Source organism: Eucyclogobius newberryi, unplaced genomic scaffold, assembly GCF_026437365.1.
Source record: "Eucyclogobius newberryi isolate DKJ021-1_F unplaced genomic scaffold, fEucNew1.0.hap1 SCAF_4, whole genome shotgun sequence".
Taxonomy (NCBI): Eukaryota; Metazoa; Chordata; class Actinopteri; order Gobiiformes; family Gobiidae; genus Eucyclogobius; species Eucyclogobius newberryi.
The window spans coordinates 34,592,525-34,613,193 of record NW_027316056.1 but is presented as its reverse complement, the minus strand read 5'-3'; the positions used below and the strand labels follow the sequence as shown (position 1 = coordinate 34,613,193).

General features: G+C 46.5%; 1 long non-coding RNA gene across 1 annotated transcript; it reads left to right on the top strand.

The window, feature by feature from the left end:
- Positions 1–730: 730 nt before the first annotated feature.
- Positions 731–20,173, top strand: LOC140378216 (uncharacterized). The gene is made up of 4 exons (XR_011930156.1): positions 731–888; positions 3,909–4,004; positions 4,293–4,388; positions 20,012–20,173. It is a non-coding gene; the product is annotated as an uncharacterized lncRNA (long non-coding RNA).
- Positions 20,174–20,669: the final 496 nt, after the last annotated feature.

Below are 20,669 nucleotides of genomic sequence, written 5' to 3'. Positions count from 1 at the left end.
TATTTGTGTTTTTATGTGTTTTATTGAATGTTTTATTTGTGTTTTACTATCCTTTGTTTGTTTGTTGTATTTTGTGTTGTGTTTTAGCAGGGGCCCATGAACAAGAGGACTTTTCTCATTGGGTTTTTCCTGTATAAATAAATCAAATGAATTTGGAAAGTACGAGAGTTACTTTTGAAATTATGAATAACTAAAGACAAAGTAGGCCAACTATATTCCCCGTTTGATTGAAAAGGAACAAATAGTCATTCAGTCCAGACTCCATGAACAGCCCGGGGCCCCTGGGGGACTTGATGCCCTACGCACTGCGCGGAACTTCGCCTCGAGCTGCCGTGGACCGCGTCAGGCTGTGATTGGTTAATCCACACGGACTCTATGGACCACGTGTTGAATACAGTTTAGAACTGCTGAGGTTTGGCACAGAGTAGTTTGCATACGCGCTTATGGTGATAGTATGTTGTGCCAGTAAATATAGAAATGCAAAATAAAACGGTTTCATGAATTCCCATGACGCACCTGGAGCTGCGAGCTCTGCAGGAGCCCTGCGGGGCCACGCGCGTCTGTTGCTCCGTGATAAGATAAGTGACGACAGCTGGCTCGCTTTGAAGGCGCGTGCGTCGGTGCTGCTTCGTCGGCCTCCGCGGTCCTCCTGCTCCAGAGATGGCCGTGCCCCGGAGAGCCCACCTGATCTCCCTGGGGCCCTTCTCCCCGGTCCCAGCGGTCCCAACCGCAACCGCGGCGGTCCCAGTGGGGCAGCTGCTCCCTGCCGGGCCTCCAGGTGAACTCTGCGGCCTTGACCCGGAGACCGTGCGCCTGGTGGTCCCGCTGTTTGAGTCCACAGAGCGGACCTGCCCGGAGTTCAGTTACACACAGCTCCTGGACAGTGAGGTGGGTTCAGGTGAGGTGGGTTCAGGTGAGGTGGGTTCAGGTGAGGTGGGTTCAGCTCCTGGACAGTGAGGTGGGTTCAGCTCCTGGACAGTGAGGTGGGTTCAGCTCCTGGACAGTGAGGTGGGTTCAGGTGAGGTGGGTTCAGCTCCTGGACAGTGAGGTGGGTTCAGCTCCTGGACAGTGAGGTGGGTTCAGCTCCTGGACAGTGAGGTGGGTTCAGCTCCTGGACAGTGAGGTGTGTTCAGCTCCTGGACAGTGAGGTGGGTTCAGGTGAGGTGGGTTCAGCTCCTGGACAGTGAGGTGGGTTCAGCTCCTGGACAGTGAGGTGGGTTCAGCTCCTGGACAGTGAGGTGGGTTCAGCTCCTGGACAGTGAGGTGGGTTCAGCTCCTGGACAGTGAGGTGGGTTCAGCTCCTGGACAGTGAGGTGGGTTCAGCTCCTGGACAGTGAGGTGGGTTCAGCTCCTGGACAGTGAGGTGGGTTCAGCTCCTGGACAGTGAGGTGGGTTCAGGTGAGGTGGGTTCAGGTGAGGTGGGTTCAGGTGAGGTGGGTTCAGCTCCTGGACAGTGAGGTGGGTTCAGCTCCTGGACAGTGAGGTGTGTTCAGCTCCTGGACAGTGAGGTGGGTTCAGGTGAGGTGGGTTCAGCTCCTGGACAGTGAGGTGGGTTCAGCTCCTGGACAGTGAGGTGGGTTCAGCTCCTGGACAGTGAGGTGGGTTCAGCTCCTGGACAGTGAGGTGGGTTCAGCTCCTGGACAGTGAGGTGGGTTCAGGTGAGGTGGGTTCAGCTCCTGGACAGTGAGGTGGGTTCAGCTCCTGGACAGTGAGGTGGGTTCAGCTCCTGGACAGTGAGGTGGGTTCAGCTCCTGGACAGTGAGGTGGGTTCAGCTCCTGGACAGTGAGGTGGGTTCAGCTCCTGGACAGTGAGGTGGGTTCAGGTGAGGTGGGTTCAGCTCCTGGACAGTGAGGTGGGTTCAGCTCCTGGACAGTGAGGTGGGTTCAGCTCCTGGACAGTGAGGTGGGTTCAGCTCCTGGACAGTGAGGTGGGTTCAGCTCGAGTCTGGAGTCACCAAACTAAGTCTAGTCTGATGTCAGAGTCTGTTTTAATGCAGAGGGTCACGCCAGAGCAGAGTTCATGTTTGGAAGAAGAAATATGACCTTTATTTGTGTAAAATGTATTATTGAGAAACTGGCAAAATGGTAGTCTATTGTTTATGTACATGAAATCAAATGTGTTTTGTTTTTAAGGTGAAATGGTTCTTGCCAAGTGCCTCACATATTATGCATAGATTTTTAAGCCCATATAAGGAGTTCTTCATGCTTTTATTAATTATGACATTGTCTGGTGGGATAGTCCCTGTGGTAAATGATGGTCATAGTTTTTCTTCAGTCAAGTTGCAGTTTGTGAAGAATCCTTATGTGATGTCATCAAAATGCACCATTCCATCAAAGATGCAGAAAAAAACAAGATTTATTACAGTTTAAACAATAATTTCAGGTGTTTTGTCTAATCATAACTATTGGGTGATTTAAACAGTCTTTGGCCCTTATTTGCAGGGATTGACCTTATAAACATCACCATTATAAACAAGCAAAATGTTTGGTTAAATCTGACATTCACTTTTTTCCTTTGTTTTACTGAAAAGTGTAGTCTAATGTGTCATATGGACTTTAAATTGTGGCAGGTCAGAGACATTAATTCTACGGGAACCAGCAAGTGTTTACTTTTTGTGCTTTGCCTTTTTACAAACACAAAATTGGTTCACAAATGTCTCTTGAAAGGTGTCAATTTCTGCCAACTAATATTTCATTGCAGATATCTGGGCTTTTGTCTTTTGAACGGTTTTAAAATTACTTTACATGGGCTGTTAACTGGCAAAGCCCTCTATCAAAAGAAAAGGAAACGGATTATATTTTGTGTCTTTTAGTTTATGTGAGTTTACAGTTTTTAATACATTTTCGTCTTCACATCACCTGGTAAAGCTTGGGCAAGGAGGAGAGACGATGAAACCAGTTTGTTAAGGACACTAAGTGAGACTTTATGATAGCAATGTCTCAAGGTCTTTCAGTTTCTTACAAAGCTTCATTCAATCTGTCATTTCCCATAACAAACATGTTTAGTGCATCACTTACTGTACACGGGGAACGTTTCCGACACTGCAGGCCATGAGTCAGTTGTTGGATTTTTTCGAGTCCATTATGTTTATGCTGATCACCAATGCTAATGTTTATTGGTATTTTCTAACTGACTCACAACCACATCTGCGTTTCAAAATGCAGCTGTGCTTTAGTACGTTGTAGTTTGTTGTATAAATGTGCTGCATCTGACAGTAAAGCTTTGGACTGTGCTGATATGCAGATGTCCTTATTTGCAGGTCACATGTCTGGCATTAACTATAGGAAAACATCTTGAATTTAGAACTTTTATAACAAGTTTGAATCATGATTTTTTTTTTTTTTTTTTTTATATATAAAAGTCATTTTATGTGTAATAATGGTACAAAAAGCACAAGTCTATTTAGGACATATCTGAAAAAAATTATGGCGCCAGGTTTAAATTTCTTTAGTTGATGTTTTGGATTTCTCATTTAGTATTTGGGGAAACTAGATCTTACTGTATATAATGTAAAACTGGAGTTAAAACTTAGATTACAAATACTTGAGTTGGATTTGTCAATCTTAAATCCAAGATTATAAAGTTTGGTGTGTGGGTGCTACTTTAAAGGATGATCTTTGTTTTCAAGTTAAAACTATTACATGTTGAGAGTTTGAACTTGAAGGAACAAATATGAGGCTTCAATATGAGGCTTTTTGCAAGCTCCAGTAGAAGGAACTAGAACAGAGAAGACCCGTTTGGAGTAGGCCTACTGATAATGGTGTGATTAGATGTAGAAACGTGTGCAAAATGTGTTGATCCATTTTTTTTACCGAATAGTAACAGGACACACACTTCAAACTTATCCAGAACAGACGATCAATAAACGGAAAACTTAGTGAAGGCCGGTGTTTGTCCTGTGTTGCAGAAGAGATCGCAGGTCCCTCAGAGCAGGGAGGAGCAGCGGGAGCAGCAGGAGCACGATGAACTGGCCCAGATCGCCAAGCAACTGGAGGAGAAATATGTAAGAGAAATCTACAGTGGCTTGAAAAACTCCATTTTGGCACGTCAAAAAAACCCAAAAACATTGTAATGGATTTTTTGTTGTAAAAGAACGTCTCACAATAGTAAAATGTATGTAGTTTCCTTCATGCAAAAGTACTCACCCTGACAAAAGCTGCATGTGTACTGTGGGCTGTGCGAACAAAGTCTCATAACCAAATATTGATCTTCTGCATCATCCTGAAAAACCTGTGACTTGTGTTGGAGAGTTTTCCCCTGGAGTTATTAATGGCGAGTGTTTGTGTGACAGGGAGAGAAGCCCAGACATAAGGACCGCGTGCAGGACCTGATCGATATTGGAGATGGTTATGACGACGAGGATTCATTTATAGACAACTCTGAGGCCGTGAGTCCCAAATACGTTTCCTTTTCACCACGGTCTAGTAGGAGTAACTGGGTGTACTTGTATGTATTTGTTCTGTCCTGTCCTGTGACGTGCCGTTTGCATCCTAGCTGGGGAAAGGATTCTGCTGCAAAGTGTTTATTGACATACAAGAAACATGAAAAACACAAATGTACACAATGGTTGAAAGGAGTTCTGGTGATGGGGCTGTAGGTCGATGTGGCTGAACTGAACACGCTGGAAACGCATTAGGGCACAGCTCGTCACCCGGCTGAGCACGGGCAGTGGTGCCGTGGGCCACACTGTACATTTCCCTGAATCAATGACATGCCGGGTGAGTCAAGGGGCTTTGCACAACTGGGACTGCGGCAAAGCTTCAACGTCCAACAAGAGTGACCCTAAGCACAAAGCCAGAATAACGGAGTGGCTACATCAGAGATCTGAAAATGGCTGTGAACCGACGCTCACCATGTTGTAACTATTTGTGTCTATGCATTAATTTGTGAGTTCCGAAAATGGCATAGTGCAATTTATTATTTATGTTACATTTATTTTGAAATACCGCTACATCTTATTTTGAAGAGTAAAAACCCGGATGTGAAATGTGTGTCGTCCGCCATCTTGACTAATAAAAAAAGGGTACGAAAATAAGTTCGGTGCTGCGTTGCAGCCGTTCAATAATAAACGGTAACCCGCAGGTTACAACAAAGACGATCGCCTCTGTCATCACTGGGAAGACGTTCACTCCACTACATTTTGGTGCCGAAACCCGGGAAGTAAGGACTTTATGAACTTTTGTGAAGCGAAGTGAACATCTATCGGCTATTGCTAACTAGCTAGCCGAGATGACAGAGGGACTAGAGCGGATGAGAAGGAAGCGCGCCACCGTGCGTGCCGCTACAACGAGGCTGTTAACTCGTCTCGAGGAGGAGGTGGTTAAAGAAAGACCAGATACAAGTAAAATACGTGAACTGCTGGTAGTTTTATCATCCAAGGAAGAAAGTTTAAGAGACTTGGACAAAGGGATTGAAGATGAGACGGCGACAGACGATCTGGAGGCGGAGATTGGGAGCACTATGGACTACATGGACCGCATTCTCACTTGGAAGGTTCGATCTTCTTGCATCATTGAAAGATCGCAACAAGCTACAAGAGAGACCATGAGTGAGCGAATCAGTGATGTAAGTCCCAGCTCAAATGTATCACACTCCAGACAAACTGTTAAACTTCCCAAGCTAATGATGGCCAAATATGATGGTGAAATAAGCCAGTGGCAGGAATTTTGGTCTCAGTATGAAACAGCTATTCACGAAAATGAAGCGTTATGCAAGACGGACAAATTCACCTACCTCAGATCCTATCTGACCGGAGCAGCAGCTCGAACTGTTGCAGGGCTAACAACAACAGAAGACAACTATGATGCTGCAATAGAGTTACTCCGGACCCGCTTTGGGAGAAAGGACATTGTGATAAGTGCCCACATGTCAAAGCTATTGAACCTGACTCCTGTGAAAAGATCTTCTGATGTGGCTGCACTGAGGAACTTGAATGATGAATGTGAGATTCAAATACGCAGTTTGGAGTCATTGGGAATTTACAGTGACACATATGGCTGCCTGCTATGGCCAGTGCTCATGCAGCTCATCCCTGAAGACATAGCATTAGACTACACCCGCAGACCAGACTCGACTAATGAATGGAAAGTGCTAGAGCTCATCCAGTTTCTACAGAACGAGGTGCAGAGCAGAGAACGGGCGCTCCAGCTTACCAGACCCGGCCACACTACGAAGGACCCTACTCCAAACTACAAGCCAACAGGGAGGACGTCCTACGCCGGTGATGTTAAACACAGAAAGTGGAACGTCCCGTCAGCGTCTGCTTTACACACAGCTAACGGCACACCCCAGACCTGTGTGTACTGTGACAGTAGTAACCATAAACCAGAGAACTGTCCAGACTATAACGTAAGTGCACGCAGAGAAAAGCTGAAAAAGCTGGGTAGATGTTATGTATGTTTAGGGCCCAAACACATAGCAAAGTACTGCAGAGTTAAAGTTTCATGTAGATTATGCAACCGCAGACACCACCAGTCAGTTTGTGAACAACCAGAAGCTAAGACAGATGTTGACTCCACCAGCAGTGGGACTACAGATGCTGTGTTGTCTTCTGTGACCAGTCCTGTCAAAGTTAAGGCTGAAACACAGAACACAGTACTGCTTCAGACGGTTAAGGCATGGACTGTAGGTCCCAGGGAGAGAAAGATAACTCGATGCCTGTTAGATGGAGGCAGCCAGCGTAGTTTCATTCACAAAAATGTTGTTAGAGCGCTAGGACTGCCAATTGTTAGGCAAGAGACTTTAAACCTCCATGTTTTTGGTTCCACCAGTCCGGTAACAGAAAAACGCAATATTGTAAGAGTTCAACTTGAGAACATGTGGAACACTGAAAAGAGACTTGAGATAGAAGCAGTTGAGACTCCTCAGGTGTGTACAGCTGTGATTAAAGTCCCATGCGAGACGATTCAAACAGAAATAAAGAAAAGAGGGCTTCAGCTTGCAGATTTTCCACTAGAAGGTGCTAATGAACAAGAGTTGCAAGTGTTAATTGGAGCAGACTACTACTGGCAAGCAGTTACTGGTAAAGTCCAAAAGGTTACAAACTCACTAGTAGCAGTTGAAAGCATTTTTGGGTGGGCTTTACAGGTACCAGTGACTACCTCCAGTATTACAGACACCACTTGCATGCACATTAGTTTGACAGAAGACACCCGGATCTCTAAAGAGCTTCATGCATTCTGGGAAGTGGAGTCTTTGGGCATAGTAAACAAGCAGACGGAGAGCCCAGAGGACTCAGAAGTCCTACGTGACTTTGAAAGGACAATCACGTTTGAAAATGGTCGCTACCAAGTTGAGTTGCCATGGCAATCAGATAAGGCGCAACTTCCAGATAATTTCAGGGTAGCAAAGAGGCGTTTTGAGAGCCTTTTGAAAAAACTGAACACTGATGTAACCCTGTATGCCAGGTACAACAATGTTATACAGGACTATCTGCAGCAAGGTATTTGTGAGGATGTTATAGAGGACACAACAGTGGCAGAGAACCAAGAGACAGTGAAATACTACATGCCACATCACGCTGTTGTACGAGAAGACAAGACCACAACGAAACTTAGAGTGGTATTTGATGCATCATCACATGAGGAAGGTTGCCCATCACTCAATGACTGTTTATACACTGGACCTAACCTAAACCCAAATCTGCTGGATGTACTAATTCAGTTCAGACTGCACAAGATAGCCTTCACTGCAGATATAACCAAAGCCTTTCTCCAGATCTCTCTTGCGGAAAGGGACAAGGATGCTGTTAGGTTCCTGTGGCTACACGGACCTCCAACCAAAGACTGTAACGAGGAGGTACGTGTTCTGAGAATGAACAGAGTTGTATTTGGAGTGTCTCCCAGTCCATTTTTGCTCGCTGCCACAATAAGAAAACATCTCGAACAATACAAAGCAGAACAACCAAAGGCAGTACAGACACTAAGTGACTCTTTGTATGTGGATGACTTTATTTCAAGCTCTCCAGATGTGCAGGAGGCTCTACATGTAACAACAGCAGCAAAGAACATTCTCTCTGAGGCAGGCATGAACCTGTGCAAATGGGTAACCAACTCACCTGATCTGAGAGCATTGTGGGAAGAAAAAGGTGTAGAGGACACTGGAGATGCAGAATTCTGTGGAAATGTGCTCAAGGTGCTTGGGCTTGTGTGGAGACCAGAGAAGGACGATTTTATGTTTGATCAAAAGGGACTAATGAACATTTTAAAAGACAAAGAAAACACAAAGAGAGGTGTACTACAGACATCAGCCCGCATATTTGACCCTATTGGGTTTCTCACTCCGTTTACTGTGAGAGTCAAGTGCCTCTTTCAAGAGATGTGGGAGAGAGGGCTTGGTTGGGATGAGCCATTACCCACTGATTTGACTGAAAAATGGGAACAGTGGTGTGCAGAGTTACCACTGCTCCACCTGGTGGCCATTCCCAGGTGGTACTACATTGAGATCCAGCCAGACTCACACGCTGTAAAGTTGCATGTCTACTGTGATGCAAGTGAAAAGGCTTACAGTGCTGTGGCATATCTACAAGGACAAGACAAACTAGGAGAGACTGTTACTAGTTTTGTGGCCTCAAAGTCACGAGTTGCACCACTAAAGAAAATGACTTTGCCTCGTTTGGAGCTGATGGGAGCACTTGTTGGAGCGAGACTAGGACATAGTCTTCTCAAACCACTGAACTTGGAGAGGAACCAGCTAAACATGTGGACGGACTCAATGATCACTCTCCACTGGATCTGCAGCACAGCCCAGCGGTGGAAGCCCTTTGTGGCTAACAGAGTGATTGAAATACAAGGACTCACAAATCCGGAGTTGTGGTCCCACTGTGCTGGCAAAATGAACCCTGCTGACTTGCCCACACGAGGTCAGCATGCGCAGAACCTTATTGGTAATCAGTTGTGGTGGAGTGGACCCACTTCATTGTCTACAGCTGAAGGGAAAACAAATGTTGATGAAAACTGTGTTAAAGGAGGTAAACACTGAACTGAAATCAAAGCATCAGACTGTTGTACAACTCACCAGCACTGAACAAACTGAACCTCTGTTGAATTTGGAAAGGTACAGTAGACTTAAGACTGTGTTAAGAATAACTGCATGGGTCAAACGGTTTGTAACTAATGCACGGTCCAATCAGAAGTGTCGGGGAGAGTTAACTGCAGAAGAGCTAACTGCAGCAGAAATTCACTGGGTAAAAGTTACACAAGAGAGTTGTTTTCATCCTGAAATATCCCAGCTAAAGTCAAAACAAAATGTGAAGAGAGACTCTAAAATCAAAGATTTAAAACCTTTCTTGGATGAAAACGGTCTATTGTGTGTTGGGGGAAGATTACAAAACTCTGATTTCAGTTTCAGAGAGCAACACCCCTGGGTATTACCTACAAATCACAAATATTCTGAGTTACTGGTTCAGTCATGTCATGAAAAGGTACTGCATTCTGGTGTAAGAGACACTTTGATTCAAATCAGAGAACATTATTGGGTTTTGAGAGGGAGACAGCTTGTAAAACGCAGTGTTGCAGGTTGTTACATTTGCAGAAAACTAAAGTTAAAGGCGACACAGCAGATTACTGCTCCTTTACCAAGAGACAGAGTGACTGAGTCCCCTCCATTTGAAGTTACAGGGGTAGATTTTGCAGGACCCTTGTATGTAAAAACTAAGGGACAGCCCACAAAGGCATACATCGCTCTGTTTACATGTGCAGTAACTAGAGCTGTGCATTTGGAGTTGGTATCAGATCAGACAACTGAAAATTTTCTCTTAGGATTAAAACGATTTATTGCAAGACGAGGACTATAAGACAATTTACTCTGATAATGCTAAGACATTCAAAAGAGCAGACAAGGACTTGAAAGAACTATGGCAAACCATTAAAGAGTCAGAGCTTACAGAGTTCTTTAGTGACAAAGGAATCACATGGAAATTCATTGCTGAGAGAGCAGCTTGGTGGGGGGGCTTTTGGGAGAGGCTTGTGAGATCTGTAAAAACGTGTTTGAAGAAGGTACTGGGGAAATCTTCATTAAACTTTGAAGAACTAACTACTATTCTCACTGAAGTTGAGGCAGTGTTGAATTCCAGACATCTGTCGTATGTACACAGTGAGGCTTCAGAGCCACAGCCACTTACCCCATCTCACTTCCTGGTTGGTAAACGCTTAACATCACTACCACCAAAGCCTGTGCCTTCACCTGTTCCGGTCACTGCAAACCGTGAGGAACTGGGTCGAAGGTGGAAATACCGGCAGAGACTTTTGACCAGCTTTTGGAACAGCTGGCGCAGAGACTATTTGATGGACTTGAAATCAGCTCACAAATGTCAGACTCCTACACCTACTGCGATCAAAGTAGATGATATTGTACTGATAGGGGAGGATAACATGCCAAGACAGACCTGGAAAATGGGTAGAATTACAGAGGTTTTTCCAGGCAGGGATGGTCTAATTCGTTCATGTATCATTCGCACTTCTACAGGTAGTTTGTTGAGAAGGCCTGTTCAGTTATTGTATAATCTTGAAATATGTTGATGTAATATGATCCAATGGTGATGAACAGTTGTTCATCGGGCGGGAGAATGTTGTAACTATTTATGTGTCTATGCATTAATTTGTGAGTTCCGAAAATGGCATAGTGCAATTTATTATTTATGTTACATTTATTTTGAAATACCGCTACATCTTATTTTGAAGAGTAAAAACCCGGATGTGAAATGTGTGTCGTCCGCCATCTTGACTAATAAAAAAAGGGTACGAAAATAAGTTCGGTGCTGCGTTGCAGCCGTTCAATAATAAACGGTAACCCGCAGGTTACAACAAAGACGATCGCCTCTGTCATCACTGGGAAGACGTTCACTCCACTACACACCAAACAAACATATTGGAGTTGGGGGGGTTCTGCAAAGAGGAATGGGAGAAAGTGCCCATAAATAGGTGTAGCATGCTTGTAGTATTAGATACAAAAGACTTGAGGCTGTAGGTGCATCCTATGATTGATACGTGGCAGAACTAATCGGCAGTCCATGCCACGAGGAAATCAGACTCAGATTTGGGCCAAAAAATCGTCCATTACGCCTTTTAAGCAATGTCTGTGGTGGCGGGAGACACTGTCCCACAGTCCTCTGTCCTTAGACCCTCCTTTTTGGCCAGGGAAAACTACAAAAAAAACCTCCTTGGGAAAAAGTAGAAACCTGGAGGAGTTCCAGAGTGAAGGAGAGATCTGACTCTCACAGACAGAGCGAGGGAGACTGGAGCTGGAGCCACTCGGGAGGAGAACTAGTTCTTCAGGAGGAGAACTAGTTCTTCAGGAGGTGAACCAGCTCTTTCAGCCAGATGAAGGACCGTCAATACGTGGTAGAGACCGCTTCACCAGGAGAGGAGCATCTGGGTCCACAGGTCCTCGGAGTGAGAGAAAGAAAAAAGGCAATGAACCGTTTTCAAGTGGAATTAAATATTGTTTTATAGAATAAAAAGTAAGAAGAGGATTGTGCTCATGCTGCCATACTTCCCTCAGCATAGTTGCTCCTAGGGCAGCGTAGCTTAAAGTGCAGGTTTATATTTCTGTTCCTAACTGGTCTGACCATAAGAGATTTCAAAAAGGAAAGTTTTAAGCCTGGACTTAAATGAAGAGACTGTCGGCCTCTTTAACATGGACAGGAGCTGATTCCATAACACAGGAGCTTGGGAGCTAAACGCTCTACCTCCTACAGTACTTTTAGAGACTCTTGGGACCACCAGAAGGCTCTACCTCCTACTGTGCTTTTAGAGACTCTTGGGACCACCAGAAGGCCAGCATTTTGAGAACAAAGAGCTGTTTGGATGATATGGTTCTATACCATCTTTAGGATGGTGCCATGTCATTTATGGCTTTGTGCGTCAGGAGTAGGATTTTAAATTTGATTTTAAACACGACAGGAGCCAGTGAAGAGACTCCAGCACCGGTGTAATGTGTTTTCTTTTTGTTCCTGTTAGTAATCTTGCTGCTGCATTTTGAACCAGTTGAAAGCTTTTTATGGAGCTTTTAGGACACGCTGCAAGCAGGGAGTTACAGTAGTCTAATCTAGTCGTTACAAATGCATGGATAAGTTTTTCAGCATCACTTTTAGGCAGGATTCTTCTGATTTTGGCTCTTGTTGAGCAAATGGAAATAGGCTGTTTTACAGAGCTCATAGACCCGACCCAAAAGGATCAGAAAATGGAGGGGAAAACATTTTCTAGTTTTAAAGATGCTGCCATGATACCATCTTCATCACTAAATTATGGAACTTCAGTGTAATAGGTCTTGGACAGTGGTTCAGGGCCGGTTTGGGTGTCAGGGTGCCAGCGTGCATGGTCAAGCTTTATTTTTCCCAGCTTTTGTTGAAAGTTTTAGGTATTTGGAAATCCAAGCCGCCGTAAATTTGACCATCTTTTCTTCAGTGTCCTGGATTTCCAACAATCCACAGATTACAATTACGATTCCCCAGGTTGTCCACTTGATCAGTCGGGATGCAAACCTGGCTCTTTAATTCTGCCACGATGGCCTGCAGGGTAGAATCATCTGTGTCTTACGATTTGTATTTTATATCGGTCGTTTTATCATTGTTCATTGTTTTATGTTGAACCGTATCACCAAAGCTTCCCATGTTTGTGAATTCTGTTCATTAGCAATGGCAATAAACCATTCAGAATCAGAAAAGGTTTAGGAGAGTATTCCCTTTTATTTCCCTAACCCTTTTTCTACATTTATGTACAGCCTTATTAGCTATTAGCCTCTACGCCAGGGGTGGGCAATTATTTTCCTCTGAGGGCCATATTCGAATCCAGGCAGGTAGCGGAGGGCCGGCCCGCGATCACTGGTGTGAAAAAATCTAAAAAATGAAATATCAAATAAAATATCACTTCTGTCAAATATAGGCTATTGAATCTATTATTCAATGCATTACACGTCATATTTATTAAGGATACAAGTGCAGACGGATGCCTGAGGGGGGAAAAAAAGGGATTTTTTTTTTTTAAATGCTTTAATAATAATAATAATTTATTATTATTATTATTATTATTATTATTATTATTATTGCGCTTTTCAGTGACCCAAAGATGCTGAACATATATAAAAAAGGGGGGGTATTTACAGACAGGGGGGACAACACGTACAATACACATTAATATACAGATAAAATGAACAAGACAGAAGAAGTAGAGAGAAAAAGATGGGGATGTAACGGGGGGTAGAAGAGTAGGCAATGGGGTAGAGGGGGGGTAGGGGAGGTCATAGGCTTGGGTGAAGAGGTATGTTTTTAGGCGGGATTTGAATGTTGTGAGTGAGGGAGAGTGGCGGACAGGTTGGGAGGGAGTTCCAGAGTCGGGGTGCTGTTCGGGAGAATGCTCTGTCGCCAAAAGTTTTGAGTCGGGATGTTGGTGCAGTCAGGGTGAGAGAGGAGGAGGATCGGAGAGCTCGGGAGGGGCGGTGGGGGATGAGGAGGTCAGACAGGTAGGGGGGGGCAAGGTGGTGAAGAGCTTTGAAGGTGAGGAGGAGTATTTTAAAGTTTATGCGCTGCTTGATGGGGAGCCAGTGGAGAGAGCGGAGAACGGGAGTGATGTGATCACGGGACCGGGTGTGGGTGAGGAGGCGGGCAGCGGAGTTTTGGACCATTTGGAGTCTATGGAGGGAATGGGAGGAGATGCCAGTGAGGAGGGAGTTGCAGTAGTCGAGGCGGGAGGAGATGAAGGCCTGGATGAGGGATTCAGCAGCGAGGAGGGTGAGGCAGTGTCGGATTTTGGCGATGCGGCGGAGGTGGAAGTATGAGGTCTTGACGATGTGGCTGACATGGGGAGTGAAGGAGAGGGTGGGGTCCATGATGACACCGAGATTGTGTACCAGGGTAGAGGGGGTGATGGTCGAGGTGTCGATGCTGAGTGAAAAGGGACCAGTTTTATTGAGAGTGGATTTGGTGCCAATGAGGAGGAGCTCTGTTTTGTCACTGTTCAGTTTGAGGAAGTTGAGAGTGAGCCATGATTTTATTGTAGAGATGCAGGTTTCGATGTGGCTGAGGGGAGGGTTTTGGGTGGATTTGGTGGTGAGGTATATCTGGGTGTCGTCAGCGTAGCAGTGAAAGTCCAGGTTGAGTTGGCGGAGGATGTGACCAAGGGGGAAGATGTAGCAGATGAAGAGGAGGGGGCCGAGGACTGGGCCCTGGGGGACCCCTTGCGTTACTGGGGAGAGGGTGGATGAGTGACCGGAGAGGGAAATGAACTCTTGCCTGTTGGTGAGGTAGGATGTGAGCCAGTCAAGTGCAGAGCCCTCAACACCCAGTTGGCGCAGCCTTTGTAGGAGGATGGAATGGTTTATAGTGTCAAAGGCTGCGCTGAGGTCTAGTAGTAACAGGATGTTGAGGGCCCCGGAGTCTGCAGAGGTGAGATCGTTGAGTACTTTGACCAGGGCTGTTTCAGTGCTGTGAAGTGGGCGGAAGCCAGATTGGAGGGGTTCATAGAGGTTGTTTGACTGGAGGTGGGTGTGAAGTTAAGCGGCAACGATGCGTTCCAGCGTTTTTGAGAGGAACGGCAGGTTGGAGATGGGGCGGTAGTTGGAGAGGTTGGCGGAGTCTAGGGTGGGTTTTTTGAGGATGGGGGTGATGGAGGCCAGTTTGTAGATGGAAGGAACATGGCCGAGGGATAAAGACTGGTTGAAGAGGGTGGTGAGATGAGGGATGAGAGCAGGGAGGCAAGCCTTGGTTAGAGTCGTTGGGAGGGGGTCGAGAGAGCAGGTGGTGGTTTTGGAAGCGGTGATGAGGTCTATGATATGAGAGGAGTTAACAGAGGAGAAGGTGGTGAGGGGAGGGAAGGGTGGGTGGTCAGGGAGAGGGGGGGGCAGGGGGGGGGGGGTGGTGATGGAGTTAATGGAGACAGCAGTCATGGAGCTGTTGATTTTGGAAATTTTGTCATTGAAGGCAAGGAGGAAAGAGTTGCAGAGGTCAGGGGAGGAGGGTGGAGTGATGTCCGGTGGCTGGAGCAGCTTGTTGACGGTGGAGAACAGGGTGCGAGGGCTCCGGTGGGAGCTGTTGATGAGGGTGGAGAGGTGGGCAGATTTGGCGGCTTGGAGAGCGTCACGGTAGGAGGAGATGTGTAGTTTGAAGTCTTCGGCGTGGACGGTGAGGCGGGTTCTTTTGAGGAGTCGTTCGAGTTGGCGGCCAGTCTGCTTCATGGTGCGGAGTTCAGGGGTGTACCAGGGGGCGGGGTTGATGTATGAGACGGAGGAGGTTTTCCAGGGGGCTAGGGAGTCAAGGGAGTCGGAGAGGGTGGTGTTGAGCATGACAGCATAGTCGTCGGGGGAAGAGGGGGGGGAGTCAGGGGGGAAAGCAGAGGATATGAGCTGGGAGAGCGTGAGGGGGTTGACTGACTTGATATTACGGTAGGTGATGGTGCGTTTTTTGGGGTTGTGGGACGAGGGTAGGGGGGCGGAGAAAAGGATGCAGAGATGATCAGAGAGAGGGAAGGGCAGGGGGTGGGGCTTAGATATGGGTAGGAGAGAGGAACAGACTAAGTCCAGAGTGTGGCCTTTGGTATGGGTGGGGAAGTCAATGTGTTGGGTGAGATGGAAGCAGTCCAGGAGAGAGAGGAAGTCGGATGTCAGTGGGGCGTTGGGGCAGTCAATGTGGATGTTGTCACCAGTGAGTAGGAGGCGGGCAGAGAGAGAGGATGCGATGGTGAGGAGTTCAGACAATTCAGTGAGGAAAGAGGGGTGGGGCTTTGGGGGACGATAGATCAGGATAGCGGTGATAGAGTTGGGGAGGGAGAAGGCGAGGTATTCAAATGATGAGATGGATGGAAGGTTGAGGTTCAGTTCAGTGATGGATGTAGATTTTTTATGAATAACAGCAAGACCTCCCCCACGCCCGGAGAGGCGGGGTTTGGCAGTGTAAGTGTAGTTGGAGGGAGTGGCTTGGTTGAGAGCATAGAAGTCCAGGGGCTGTTGCCATGTTTCACAGAGGAGAAGCAGATCAATGTTATTGTCCAGTAGCAGATCAATGTTATTGTCCAGTAGCAGTTCAGATATAACAGGTGATTTGTTGGAGAGGGAGCGGCAGTTCAGCAGTGCAAGGGAGATGGATGGGGGCGCGGGGGCGCGGAGATGGATGGGGGCGCAGGGGTGGGGGGGTGGAGGTTGCTGAGGTTGGCAGTGCGGCAGGTGGGGGTGACGGGGGGGCGAAAACTAGTCCAGAGTGAGGGGATAGGTGAGCCGTCGTTGGAGTGTTGGTTATGGGAGAGACCAGAGCCCCGGTGGATGTAGCGGGGCTGGCGAAGGATCCCAGCTGAGCTAGCTGCAGAGGCAGCAGCAGCTGGGAGACGGTGGTTATGGTTGAGGAGGTGAAGGTCAGCAGCGGTGTAGGTGAGTAGGCGAGAAGTTGGTGGAGCGGTGGCCTGGAGGCGCGGGAGTGATAGTCCGAGGAGGAGATGGAACGTAGCAGCAGATGAGAGTAATCCAGTTAGTATGTTGGCGGTGGCTAGAAGCTGGTTAACTAGAAGCTGGTGGGCAGAGAGTTGTGAAAAAGCAGCAGTGGACCGGGTGTTGAAGCTGGTGGAGTGAGTGGCGTTGGTTGCCCCAGACCTTGTCTGCACGGCAGGGAGGCCCCGCGATACCATAACGGACCTCAGCAGGTGTTAAGCCAGCTGTTAGCTGGCGGCTAGGGCAGTAGATAGTCCAGGAGTGAGGGAGGAGATGAGTGATGGACGGTGCAGTAATGTCCGATGAAGTTAAGGAACAGGGATGTAGACAGAAGACAACACAGAGACGCGGGAACAAAACAAAACAATGGAAACGACTAACAAAACAAAGACGTTGGGACAGAAGCGGCAGTCCACATACCAGACGCCGGCGTTGTTCTAGCCCAATCAAGACGCATTTGAGTCCAGTTTTGTGACCAGATCGCCCCCGTCTGTGGAGCGGGGAAAGCAGAGAAACGGGGCTGTACCTTAGTTGTATGGGGCTGCTTTTCTCCGGGTGGAGCCGGTGCCCCGCTCTCCGTGTCTGCTCCTGTGGCGGGCTGGGGCCACACCTTCGCCCCGGGTACAGACCTCCGGGGCGGCGGGAGCGCGGAGCCGGTGTTCGGGCGTGGAAACGCCGGTGCAGCGGAGGAGAAGCGGTGCCGCGTGCGGCTCGTGCCGCTCGTAGTGGAGCCGGTGATCGGGCGTGGAAACGCCGGTGCAGCGGAGGAGAAGCGGTGCTGCTCGCTCGCGGTGCGTGCGGCTCACCACGAGCCGCACGCACAAGCTTGGCGGGCCGGCTTGAAAGACGCTGCGGGCCGGATGTGGCCTGCGGGCCGTAGTTTGCCCACCCCTGCTCTACGCTCTACTGCAATTGTTTGTTTGTTGTTCTGACCTCTCTATTTCAGTTCACGTTGGTTTAGTGCACTGGCCCTTTAAGATTACAGGATGTAATGTTGCCGCAGGCCATGTGGAGTAGTGCACTTTTAAAAGCCCTAATAATTTGAAAGGCATTCCCTGTAAGTATACAATAAATATATAATGTTTTCAAGAAGTTGGAATTGAAAATGAACAGTTTTGTAGGTAGTTTCTACCTTTTTTTTTAACGCTAATTAATGCGCATTCTGATTATCATTAGTATCTAAAAAAGTGGTTCTCTGTATAATTGGCATAATCACACATGTACACCACACCTGCCACATAAACCCGCCCTGGTATCAGTGATTTTGTTGTGGAGGTGTTAAACTCCTTTAGTAGAAAGTTGATTTCTGCAAATTCAAATCCATTGAGTGGAAAATGGTCACTTGGAAAAAATTCAGTCTGGCTTTAAAAGGTCCCAGAGTTTTTAAATTGTTATTTTAACTGTTGACTCTGGCTCCTCCACTATTGGATTGCTTCTGGATTTGACGGCAGCATTTGATACTGTGGATCATCAACTTTTGATTTCATGTCTGGAGAACTATGTTTGCATCAAAGGCGTGGCCCTAAAATGCTTTGTCATATCTGGAGGATCGCTCATAGTTCAGACTCAGCCCAACTTACACCAGGTTAAATTTTAGGCCCTTTACTGTTCTCTGTATAAGCTGCCCCTGGGGTCCATTTTTGAAAGGTACATTTCTTTTCATTGTTTTGCAGATAATGTGCAGGTTTACTTTCTCTTAACGGCAAGCCCTGATAGTGCCAAAACCCTGCCAAGCCGTATCAAGGATGTAACACGATGGATGGTTCTCAACTGTTGAAGTTCAATGATTAAAAGACAGAAACGATGGTATTTGCTGATCTAGTAAATGCTAAAACCGCGGAGTTCCTTCTGCCAGAAATGTGGGTGTCGTTTTTGATTGCGCTTTTAAGTTTGACCAGCAAATCCGCCACATTTTTAGATCTGCCTTTTTATCAGCTGCGTTTGCTCAGTAAAGAAACAATATCTCCAGTTCTCCTCCTGGAACGTGTTATTCATGCTTTTATGACCTGCCACTTGGACTTCTGTAACTCTCTGTTACGGGTTGGACCAGGCCTCCATCCACCGCCTGCAGTTAGTCCAGAATGCAGCTGCTCATTTGCTCTCAGGCTCCAGAACTTATGATCACATTTCTCCTGCGCTGGCCTCTTTGCACTGGCTTCTGTCGAGCTCAGGATGGTTTTTAAGATATTGTTGATGGTTTTCAAATGTTTGAAAGGGTCGGCTCCTCATCTTTCAGAGCTTTTGTCCGTCCATGTTCCTACTAGAGCATTGAGATCAGCAAATCTGACCTTGGATGTTTCAAGGTCACGGTTACAAACCAGAGGGGACCGCGCCTTTGCAGTAGCAGGTCCCAGACTCTGGAATAGTCTTCCTCAGGGCATTAGAACAGCACAATCTCTGAATATTGTTAAATCTTTTAACAAAAAATATTTTTGCACAAGATAAACAGAACATTTCAAATAAAAGCATTATTTTACCTTGTTTTTTTAAATACATATTGTATTTTATATGTTCTTTGGGCCATTGTGGTGGTTTTAAATGTGCTTTATAAATAAAACTTCACTCACTGACTTGGAGAACGGTTTTGGCCATTTCTCTTACCGTGCTCATTTGTTGATGTAAAGCCTTTCTGAAAAATATATTGCATGTGCATTTAGATCACCTCTTTTCTGCTTTGATTTCATGCGCTCTTCTCTGGAAGTGCAGGAAGCAGTGTTTGTGACAAAGGTCTGTGGTCATAAGTGACCTAAAGTGAAGAAAGCATCTTCTCCTTGAAATGCCTCATTCACTGCAGAGTTTTTCATAAAGCTAAAGTTCTCCCGTTACTGTCGGCACAGCTGAGAGGAAAGACCGAGGAGAGGACCAGAGAGGGCAGAGGATTTATGAAGGCGTTCATGTATTAAAAATGGTTTTATTGTTATTATAACCCTTTTATAATGGAATGTAGTCTAAGATTTAGCTTTTGGAGTTTACCTTTGTCATTAAATGAAGCCGTGAACATTTGTGATCATCCGTGCTTTTATAGAGTTGAGTAGATTGTTCCCTAAATTGGCCGGTACTTTCTACCTTCTAATTTAAAAAAGGTCTCTAGTGTCAGTTTGTGAAGAATATACTTTATGAAACGGTCAATTATGCAAACATTTAATAGATTAGCTTTAAACTTAACTTATTTAGTTATTAAAATTGCCAATACAGAGTAATAATTTTCATCGTAATGAGACTATTGTTAAATCATTCCCCAAATGAAAACTCAACAATACCTTTTTAATATGAATCCACTTCTGTCCATCTGGTTTTTTTCATTGTTGGTGCAAAAAGAATCCACAATCTCTCAAACGCTGATCAAGTTTGATAACTGCTGCCAACGCCGTTCGTTTCAATGCTAATTCTCTCCCCGCTTCTAGTGTGTGGCACAACCATGCGTCTGCTGTCTACAAATGACAGTCAGTTAAACTGTTTATTTGCTGCACCATTAAATTGAATGTTCATGAGCATCAAGTACCAGACTGTGTTTGAAGCTGTTCATAGCACATCGTCCTGGAAGGGTCCATTTGTCAGATGTTTGCTAAATGATCTCCTTGTCTGTCTCTGTCTGTGCAGTATGACGAGTTTGTCCCCGCTTCCATCACCACCAAACTGGGAGGTTTCTACGTGAACTCTGGGCTTCTACAGTTCAAACCGGCGTCAGACACGGAGCCAGGGGCCCCCCCTGAGGAGCCTGGTGAGGGGCCCCCATCGGAGAGGAGGAGGAAGGTGTCTAAGGTGAGAGCTATAGACCAGGGATCAAAATGCGGGAGGGGAGGGTTGTATCATGTGACATCACAAGATTCTAGAATGCCTACAGTCTAACACTGAGCTGAGTCAGGTCTGAAGTCTCGGGTAGAATTCACTCTAACTGTCAGATGTCAGATTTGTTGACCTGGTTTATGGTTCATATCAGATCCCAGGCCGGAGATCAATGATCGAATTTGTCATATGACCCCGAGCTGCGTGTCTTGGACACTCGGGTGAAGAAAGGGGCAGAGTTGTCAACCGATCACCACCTGGTGGTGAGTTGGATCCGCTGGCGGAGGAGGAAGCTGGACAGACTTGGCAGAACCAAGCGCATTGTGAGGGTCTGTTGGGAACGTCTTGTGGAGCCCTCTGTCAGCAGATCCCAGGGGAAGCTCCTCCCAGATCCCAGGAGAGGCTCGGAACATTGAGTCAGAGTGGACCATTTCCTCTACTCGGAGCTGTGGTCGCAAGGCCTCCGATGTCT